Genomic DNA, 11,361 nt, shown 5'->3' with positions numbered 1-11,361 from the left:
AATGACGTCATAAGAAGGGTAAGGATGGGAATTGTCCATCAGACCCAACCATTATAAATAGGTTGCTTAGGCAATTGTAGAAGGGATCAAACAATAGAAAGCAGAAGGTTAGGAACCATTTTCAATTACATATGCAATAAATTATGCTTTAACAAATAGCCATTATAGTATAATATTTAAAAACAGAGAAAGAATTTATGTCGATGAATTATTTCAGAAAATTGTAAAAACAGAAATACCAAAATATAAAGTTATTGAAAACCCAGTTCTTTTACTAAAAGAACCATCAGGAAAATTAGTTTCATCAAATTTTCAAATAAGAGAATCCAAAATTAATAGCCCTTTAAGTTTATCCCTCTGGAGATAAAAACATCTTATGTAAAATATTCTAAATAAAGAAAGTTTTTCTCCAGAAAGGTACGCCTTTATCTTAATCTTATAGTTATGAATTATTTAGAAAGTTTAGAATTAACGGAAGAATCTGATTATTATAGATTATCTGCCTTATTAGATAACGAAAAACAGGCTGTTCTAAAAACAGAATTAAATCTAAACACTAAGTTATGACAATAAATAAAGAGAAAATATATGTAACCTATCAAGACAAGAAACAATAGCTCTTTGAAAGAGAAAATCGGTTGAATTATTTACAGTTTTCTGAAATAAATCAAAGAGCATTTGAAGCTCTAAAAATAATCTATGACAAATTGAAAGGAGAAGTTGAAGAGTTAGAAAAATTAATAGAATCTCTAGAAAATAGTGATGAATCGATGATAGAATTTGCAAAAATTCTAAGATAAATAATGAAGTATATACAAAGATTGAAAGACCAGAAAACAAAATAAAAAGAAAAAGAACGAAGAATTTAAAGAGTAAAATAAAGGAGTATAAAAGGGAATTAAATAATCTTCAGTTCGAAATTAATGACCTTATAATAAAAAGGATAGAAATAAGAACAAATATAAACAAGTTGGAGCTAAACTTAAAAAATTTATAAATGCCTGAAACACCATATTATGACTTAAAAGAATTAAAGATGTTGAAAGAAAAAATGGAGAATGAAGTTGAAAAATTAAAAAGATATTTAGAAACAACAGAAAGTGTAGAAATAAAAAAAGTTTTGGAGGACTTGAAAAATTATATTAAAGAAAAAGACAAACAGATAAAAGATTTTATATACGATAATCAATGCAAAAAAGAATATTATAAACTAAAACAAGATTGAAAAAAAAAACTATAAAAATGAAATCAGAATTAGTAATAGTAGATACTTTTGATTATGAAATTACAAATTATAAAGTACCACCAACCAAATCTATACAAATCATAAACTTATTTGAAGCAAAATATGAAGAGTTAATAATTTTGAAAAATAAAAATTGGTATCAGAGCCAAGTTAACGATATAGGGTAACACTTTCTCTTTAAGCGACACTTTTAGTGATACGCTTTTAAAATCAACAAATAACCATAAAAGACAAAAATCTTTACAAATGCATCTGTACACTAGATGCCCCCTTGTTAACGGGTATATTAATTACACTCAACTACACTTATTTTCTCTATTTTTAATATGTCTTCATTTCAATTTTAAATAATTTTATTATAAATAAATTAAATTTAATTGGTTAAAGTCCTAAATTCATTTTTTTATTTTTTTATAATTTTAACTATTATTTAATTTAATAAATTTAGTTTTTGTACCGTTATTTTTTTATTTTTTTATTTTTAACAATTTTTTTTATTTCTTATCTAATAGGCATCTTTTATTTATTAAAAGATAAATTTCAAATTCTCGATATTTTTTTATATAATTTTTTATGACTTTATGTATTTTTCAATTTCATTGTTTCTCGTTTTGATATTTTTAATTGCAAATAATTGCAAATTTTAATTCAAATAATTATGGTTTAGGTATTAATCTAATATTTTATTCTCTTCATGACTTTATATATTTTATTTTATTCTCTATTTATTTATCTTTATTACTTGTTTTTTATTTTTTGTTTTATTATATATACCTGTATTGTATATAAAATTTTAAAATAAATTAATTAATTTACTAATTTAGAATATATTTTCTATTTTTGAAAATAGTAATGATAAAATATTTTAATTACAATACATAATTAAACAGATGAACAAAATCTTTCATCTAATATTATATCAAAATTAAATTAAAAAATATATAAAAAAATTAATTATTTTAAAAAGAAAGAAAGAAAAAATTGTAAATTAAGGTTTTATTATTTTATATAAACATACTTTTATATACATATTTAATTTTTTTAGTATTTATATATAATTCTAGTTTTAAATTATAAATACTAGTATATCATTAGTTGTTAATGTGCTAATTGAATTAGTCTTTTATTATTAAATGTGTATAAAAAAGTTAGTTAAGTAACAAATTATCTATAATTTAATTAAAATATTTTATGTTGAAGTTTTAGAAATAAAAAATATTTTTATAAATTATATATAATGAATAGTATTTTAAAAATAAAAGTGTTCATTAATTTTTTTATTTTTATATCTTCATATAATTAATAATATTCAACAAAATTTATTTTAATGTATATATTTTTGTCTCTATTCCTAAAATTTTTTGGGTCTGTCATTGATTATAAGCTTATTGTTTTATTTTTAATCACAATTAGCTTGTTGTATTAGAAAATAGATCAAAGAAGCATCAAATTAGAATTTATGGACAAATTCAAGATCAAATACGGATATCAACTTCTCGATAACAAGTTTCTTTCTTATAAATAAGTGTATCATAAATAAGTTTTTTTATAAATTATTGTTAATGCTTTAAAAGCCCAATTTTTACCGGGTATAATTGTGGTCCGAAAATATTTAGATTTTATCAGGTATAGAGTCGAGTTAGAGTCTAAAAAATAAACCTGGTGTATATATATTTAGGATCGGGTTTGAGTTAAAACAAATCCGGTTTCACCCGACTCATATACACTCCTATTTAATATAAAGCCTATTTACAACAAAAATTATTTAATTGAAATGTTATTATCAATTTTAGAGAATTTATTTAGATAATCATTTTTATAACTATTTTAATATTGTAAACTTTTCTATTAAAAATCAATTAACATTTTAAAACCAATATTTAATATATTTAACAAAAAGTTATTATTTTTTAACCAAAGAATATCACTATATTTACCAAATACTGATATGTGTTCAATTGCATCTATTATATAATTTTATCAAATACAAATTTTAATAAAAATTTTAAAGAACAAATTAGTTTTTAATAAAAATTTTATTATAAGATAAATATGTCACAAAAATATATTATTCTAAGAGAATTATTTTCTTTCAAAATGACATTATTTTGTTGTTCTAATATGACTTGTTAAGAACTTAGTTATGTATTTATAGTGACTATGATTAATTGATTATGATGACTCTTGTAGTTATAAAATTGTAACAACACTTTAAAAGTATAACTAAGACTAAGGTCATAATTTTTTACTATTTTAAAAATATTTTGTTTGAATTGGGTAATGTTCTTTGTTTAAGAGATAATTATTTATATATTTTTTTATTGATTTTTTTTAAAAGTTATTTTATGACATTTCTGTTGGCCAAAACTAAATTATGCAGCTACAATTTAATTTTTCATGTCTATGATTCTATGAGTATGTGTGGCCGCTGCTGGTTTAATATATAATTAAAAAACTATTAAGAAATTATCAGAATTTATTATTTTTTATTATTATTTAATAATTAATATTTAAAATTATAGAGTAAAATATATTATTCATTGCCAGAAATACAGATGTTATCAATGGAAAGATACTTATAAACTAAAAATAATGATAAATTTATATGATCGTGGTAACCACTTGCAACATCTTATATTTTCGTGGCAAAATTTAGTGAAGTTTTTTAATGATTTTTATGCAGTTTATACTTTTTCCAAATTTAAATATTAACCTAAGGTAAATTTAATTTATTAGGGTGCAAACTTTTTCAATCTTCAATTGTTGATTTCTTTTCCCTTCTTTTAAGTGCTGCCACTGAAAAATTAATAAAGTATGCTAATAGTTTGATTTTAGATGTTGTTGATGATGTGCAATTTTTTCAATGTCATATAATTCTTAAATTCAGCCATATCTCTAAATCATATGTTTTTTTACTTAGTACTAACTATGCGCTGATTTGATTACTTCCTCCTCTTTGATTTAACAGTAATTTTTAATGTAGTTATGTTATTCATTATTTGTATAAAAATCATATTATAATGTAACCAAAGAGACTAAATTGTATATATACAATTTTAATATTTATTTTTTTTAGTTGTAACATTTTTCTGTACATGTTCTTTTTGGTCAAATGCAGTTTCGGTCTCCAATTTGATTGTATGCATTAATTCAAAGACTTTAGTGATAATGATTCAATTGAAAATGAATGTTAAAATTATAAAAAGAGTATTAAAAAAATATAAAAAAATACATATTTATCTTTGATAAAATAGCTCTAACTAATTTTAGAAAGTAAAAAATATTAATTATAATTGATTGAAATAATAACTAATTTAATTACTCATTATTTAATTACTCACTATTAATTTATGGCAATATTAATAAACAGAATTCTAACTTTTAAAATTCAGAATATTAGTTTTATACCTATATTTTATTAATTTAATTTTAAAAATAAATTAAAATTAATTTTATGGGAGTTTATTTTTTTTTTTTTTTTAAATTCAACTAGTAAAAATTCTAAATTCTAATTAGTACGTGAAATTTTTGAAATATAGTTTAAAGTTATAAATTTTATAATTTGATATTTTTTATTAAAATTAAATTTTACTAGCTCCTGCAATTGATTCAAGTTTGATAACATGCAGCTAACCCTGTCGCTAAACATTTTTTCCAGTTTTTCCAAATTGTAATTTCTTAGCTCTTGCACTCAGATAAAGCCAGCTAACATTTAGACACTACAAGAAAATGAAACATTTGTAACAAAAAATTTGTATCAAATTTAAAATTGTTACAAATTATGATTTTTTGGTAACAATAATTAGTTATTGTTACAAAATAAGAATATTTTTGTAACAACAAGAAAATTTGTTACAAAACATTTCAATATTTTGTAACAACGTAATTTCTTTTATTACAAATTATGTTGGCTTTCGTATCGAACTGTTATTTTGTTGCAAAATATTATAATGTTTTGTAACAAAAGATTATATTGTTGCAAAAATTTAAAATATTTTGTAACAAAATATCTATTTATTTCAAAAGGTCTAAATATTTTGTAACAAAAAATTAATTTGTCACAAAATACAATATTTTTGTAACAAGTTATTAATTTGTCACAAAATTCAAAGATTTTTTTGCAACTAATAAAAAATTTTATTCTAACATATTAAATGTAAGACTTTGAATTTTTGAAAACTAACATAATGAGTTATTTATGATTTATTATATTATTTAAGATTTTATATTCAAAAATTTATTTTACTAAAAATATTTAAGTCAAATTAATGATATTTTGAGTTTAAAATTCTTTTAAAAATTAAATAATAAGTCATTTAAACAAAATATTTTTTTAGTTATAATTTAAAGTTTTAGTAGTAAACTAACCCTAACGCTAATTTCTCATTTGATTTTACCTAAATTTCTAAATCATTTTTAAACAAACAAATCCTAACCCCTTTAACCTAACCCTAACCGCCTTGCAACCTCCCCCCACACCTCAACACTATTCTCACCTTTTCCCTTCAGCAGCACAACAGACACACACTCTGAAATAGAAAGAAAGGAGAAATGGAAATAAGGAAAGGGATGAGAGCAGAGGGGGATCCAAGAGAGAGGAAGAGAACGTCGGGGGAGGAGCTGTCTGCACCGCCATCACGCGTCACCGCCACTGAGCCTAGTTGCCGTCACCACTGGGGCCGCCGAGCCTCGTCGTCGCCACTGGGGCCACCGAGCCGTCAACGTCACTATTGGGTCGCCATCGCCGTCAGTTCCATCGAGAGGAGAGTTCGCGCGAGAGGGAGATGACGTCGAGAGAGAGAGCTGCGCGAGGAATGGGAGTTCTGTCCAACCGTCGCCGCCACTGTCACGAGTTGGGGGCGGTGCCGCCGAAGCTCCGTCGCCATCCATGGAGTCGCAGGTGTGCATCACCATCGAGAGGAAGAGCGCCACGCTGAGAGAGAACCAACTAGAGAGAGGAAGAGGCGTCGCGTCTGCTGCGAGCCTGCCATCGTCACCCTCATCACCACTTGTCACCGCCGCTGTGAGCCTCTTCTCCTGCCATTCAAGGAGCTGTGCTCTGTCGCCGTTTTGCCACCGTTGGAGCCGCCATCTCCTTGGTAAGCTTTAGCCCTGTTCTTGTTTTTTCTCATTGTCAGTCAAAATCCTGGTTACTATAAGAGTTGTTGCTGAGATTGTTTGTGCCAGGGATTGTTTATCGTGAGTTGCTCCGTCGAACGTCACCATCGGAGCCATCATTCTGTTGCTGTCCCCTTGCTCTGAGCCGTTCCATTGTTGTAGCAAGTGTTGTTATTGTGGTTGCTCGATTTAGTCGCACCTCTTTAGTATGGTAAGCTATTCCTTGATTCAGTTTTGAACTTTAGTACGGTAAGCTATTTGATGGATTGCTGCTGGTTGTTGATTTGTTTATTTCATTGTTGCTGCCTTGCTGGTTGTTCTGTTGAATTACTGAAACTGCTTCTGTTTTGTTTTGTTTTGTTTTGTTTTGTTGAATTACTGAAACTACTTCTGCTTGTGCTACTCCTCTGCTCCTCTGGTCCCTGGACCTTTGCCTCTACTGGTCTAGTTCATTTCGGCTGTTCTTCTTCCCCGGTAGTTCTCGGCGTTGTCGTTCCCTAGTTGTTGTGCGTCGCTTGGTTGCTGGTTTCTAGTTTCTGGTTCATTTCGTCTGTTCTTCCTTTACAGCTATTCTTTTTTCTTATTTTAATTCGTCTTATGTTTTTCCTATAGCAGCTTTTTCATAGTGTTAGAAATAGTTAGAGCATAGCATCCATTGTTGGAAGCAAACAAAGAATTGGTGGAAGTGCACCCAGCTTAAGAAAAATCTGCGCCCCACTTACCCATGCAAAAAGGAGCCAACGCCAAGTAAGGTTTTCTCTGTCTTTTTGTGATCCTGTGTTTTATTTTTTCCCACTATTGGTGAACTGATCATTGGAGACCTGATTTAATTAGCTATCTTTATATGCTTGACAGTTAAGTAGTTGCTTCCTCATATATATGAAAGATGATAGTATAGAGGGAATATATGATACTTTGAAGGAGTGTGCTGTCATTAGCGAATCAGCAGGGAGAATTGGTGTTTCTGTTCACAATATCTGTGCCACTGTGGTTGTGTTTATGTCTAGGTTTGGTTGTTGATTTAAGAAATTATGAAAGTGGGGGAGCTTGTAAGGGTGGTAATATGGACTGGTAGCTAGTAATATTGTAGTACTTATGTTTTATTGGGTAAACTTTCAGTTTTTGCATTGTTGACGAGGAAATCTTAGGTTCATTTTAATTGTTCATTGCTTAGTCATGGTGATTCTTTTAATTATTGAATGCCAATGATATTTTTTCTTATAAATGATAATGAGTAATAGTTTGGGGTTTGGCTTGAAGCCTGAAACTTAATTAAACTGATTGTATTTGTCTACCTATCTGCAGTGGCTGAAGATGATGCTTCCTTGGTCAAGCAAATTGGCCAGATTTTATAGTATTATAAAATAGAGGTATATTCCTCTTCTTATATTCATGAATAGTCAGTTTTGTTCCTTGTTAACATACATGCATCATCTATGTATGGAAGACTAAACATAGATCGAATCCATTTTCTTATCAAGGCAAGAAGGGAAGAACAAATCCAAGCTGCTCATGACGAAGCTATGTTTGGTGCTTCAGCACTTCCACCTCTTACCAATACTGACAGTGAGCCTGAAAGGGAGACTGAGAAAGAAGTTGATAAAAAAGCTGCTGATACAAGCCTCTTAAGTGAAACGGTAAGTGGTTTCACTGCAGACTTATGTGGATAAGCATGATGAGTCATTTAATGAGTCATTTAAGTAATCATTGTATTTGTGTGTGCATTTGTTGTTGAATAATTTCTCACATTAAGTTGTTATTGCTGCTCTATACTTGTTGTTGGTTGCTGCTGATTTTTCCCCCTCATTGCTTGCTTATTGAATGATTGTTAAATTCAATGAGAAAGGAAATGCTGCTGAGTTATTATTGTTTGTGTTGGAATAGATGATGGTTGCTGAACTGAGATTGGTTTTATTGATAAATCTGTTGCTGAAATCATTTAGTTTGACTTGATTGATTTTCTGTTGAATTAATGGATAAACTGCTATGCCCCTGCCGCTTGCAAGTGTAATGGTTATTGACTTCAATGAATAGAATGCTGCCTAAATCCATTACCTTTGTTCATTTTACTGTTTTTGGTGCTGTATGATGGGCCATTGATTGCTGTTCTGCTAAGTGCTGCTCTGCTTCTTGCTGGTTGGATTGGTTTCAATTGTTTCCTCATGTTTTCTTGCTGGAATTGGCTTATTTACTTCATTCCTATGAATTCATTATGATTTTTTGTGTTTTTAACTGTCAAAGAATTCATATAGAATTTGAATTGATTGATTGAAATTGTGAAATAGGCAAATTTACTGCTAAAATACTGTCGGAATTTATTTTAAGCTGTTTTCAATATTCATCTTTAATTCAATTAATTGATTGAGTTGGTATTTGATTGCTTTTGGTTTTCAACTGTTGCTAAGCTCAATTGATTGATTATCTGGCTAAGTGCTTCATTGTTTTGGTTGTTGGAAGCTGGAAGCTTCGGGTTTTGTTATTCACTATTTGGTTGTTGTCCTATTTGGTTGCTCAATTAAACTGTATTGTGTTGTTTGAAAGGGTGCAAGTTGTGAATTGGTTGTGTTTGTTGAAACTGTAGACAGTGGAAATATCCAAGTTTTAGGGGAGGTTCTGCCGAAATTTTTCTAAACAGTTTGGATAAAACTTAGTGAAAAAATTATAGATATTGTTATATCTTGTTTCTAACTTTTTGGTTTCGGTTTTTCTTATTTATAGGAGTGCTGAAATGGTGACCATATGCTACCTTGAGGGCTCAAGAATGTTTTGATGCATAGAGACACTAATCTATGTTAGAACTTTTATGTTTTGGTTGAACTTTTATGTTAGAACTTTTATGTTTTGGTTGAACTAATCAATGTACTCACTAGCTAATGTTATTTTGTTTCATGACAATTTTAGCTAAAAGGATCTTGTTTGACTTATGTATGTTTTTGCATATTATATACATGTAACTTGCTTATTAAAAGCGTTAATATATTAGTTAATTTAAAAAATAATTTAGTAAATTATGCATGTAATTTGTAATAAAAAAAAGTTGTTACAAAATAATTTATTTGCTTTCGTAACTAAAGAGAAAAAATGTTACCAAATCATGTTACATTTTGTAACAAATTTTTTTGATAGGAAAAAAATTGACTGTCACGAAAAATACCTTCAAGATCAAAATTTGTTACCACTTTTGTAACGACTTCTGGTTTTTTGTATCAGAAAAAATTGTTACAAAATATGGTATTGAATTGTAACAGTTCCATTTTTCGTTACAAAAACTTTTTGTAACGGGACTTACTGCAATGGACCATTTTTTTGTTACAAAAAATTTTTGTGTCAAAATATCGACGTTTTGTAACAATATTTTTTGTTACAAATACGCCTTTTTCTTGTAGTGAGAGCAAATCCGTTTCGCTCAAGACATTCCTGTTTAGATTCTAGGTACGATCACATCGGATGTTTTGTGAAAGAGCAGGGAACATGATTTGCCGTTTGAGCACTGTCAGTTTGAGTCGCCAAAGAAACAAGCAAAATTGGTGGAATCGGATTCTATCGATAAAAACACGAATCGCGAAGAAGATTTTCATGGCATCATTTTGTTTTTTATATTTCTTTTAGTCAACAATGAAAGTTAATTTTAGTCTTTTTTTTATTCCAATATGCATTCTTTCTTTTGTTACTTATTGTAGATAGATTCTAAATTACCAATTGGTATTTTAAAAGATGTTATACAACTGACAATTGAAGGTCGCAATGCAGCTGCAAATTACATCCGAGAAGTAAGTATTGTACCTTAATTCTTTTTATCATTTTCGAAGGAGTCAAATCATGATCTATTTAATTTTTTTTGCTTAATTCTTGATCTCTATCTTGCTTAGCAATTTGATTGAAATACACAAAGCAACTCGAGTATGGACGGGGTGTATAATTCAGTGGGGTATAATTTAGTGGCTAAAGTTATATGTATTTTTTGCTATTTACCTGAAAATATTTTTGCATGTATGGAGAGCTTGATAAATTCATTATTTTTGTATCATTTTGGCAAAGTTTGATATTTATTTTGTAATAGTTTTATTTAGATTTTTTTTAACATTAAATCCATTAATCTAGGATATTTGCTTTTCAATACTAAGTATTTGTTAATTTTATATTTTTATACTATGAATAATACGTATAGGAATGTGATTAATTTTTTTAATATTACATGATGTAATTTTATATTAAAGAGCATTTTTATTATGATATTTTTTTAATTTAACTTTTATCGTTAGCCAAGAAAAAAGTGTGATAGAAAAGCGACCTGGTCAATTTTGTCACGGGTAAGTGTGGCATGCATCCTTTTATTTTGTTATGGAAAAGAATGTGTTTAAACGTGCTAAAGTTGTAGCTAACAAAATGTCTTCACGGGTGTTAAAACCGTGGCTAATTAAAAACGCGTCGCCTTCTTTAGCCACGAATGTTCATTTGTTGCGAAAGCATAATTGCCACAGTTTTTTGGAGTTTAGCCACGGATTTTTCCGTGGCTAAACCCCTTATTTTTGGTAGTGATTAAATTATTAGACTAAAAAAGTAAATTCTAATGATTCTCTAATATTTTTGTTATAATAATTTAGAAAAATATTTTTTATACATTAAAATTAACTACTAAAATTAGTTACTAATGTATTTATGTATAAATATATGTGTGATTTAATTTATTTTTAATGTATATTTATATTTCAATAGAGTAAACTACCATTTTTACCCATAAAAGTTGAAAACGCTGACATATCTACCCATAGAAGATAAAAATTACCATTTGTACCCATAAAAAATTGATTTCGCAAGCAAAATTACCCAAACCCTAAATAATTACATAAAATTCCCAAACTACCCCCTTCTGAGTCTCATCCTCTTCATCTTCATCTAAACCGTGAACCGGCGTTGCTGCAGCACCCTACCCTCCCCTCCTCTTCTTTTTTTTCTTCTTCGGGAGATTTTTGTAAATTTTTTACCTCTTCTACCGA

General features: G+C 28.1%; 1 long non-coding RNA gene across 1 annotated transcript; it reads left to right on the top strand.

Moving 5' to 3' along the window:
- Positions 1-7,965: 7,965 nt before the first annotated feature.
- LOC110274312 (uncharacterized) lies at positions 7,966-9,292 on the top strand. Its single transcript, XR_002366249.2, has 2 exons — positions 7,966-8,001; positions 9,083-9,292. It is a non-coding gene; the product is annotated as an uncharacterized LOC110274312 (long non-coding RNA).
- Positions 9,293-11,361: the final 2,069 nt, after the last annotated feature.

The sequence above is a fragment of the Arachis duranensis genome, chromosome 8 (assembly GCF_000817695.3).
Source record: "Arachis duranensis cultivar V14167 chromosome 8, aradu.V14167.gnm2.J7QH, whole genome shotgun sequence".
NCBI lineage: Eukaryota > Viridiplantae > Streptophyta > Magnoliopsida > Fabales > Fabaceae > Arachis > Arachis duranensis.
This window is presented reverse-complemented; position numbering and strand designations above follow the sequence as displayed.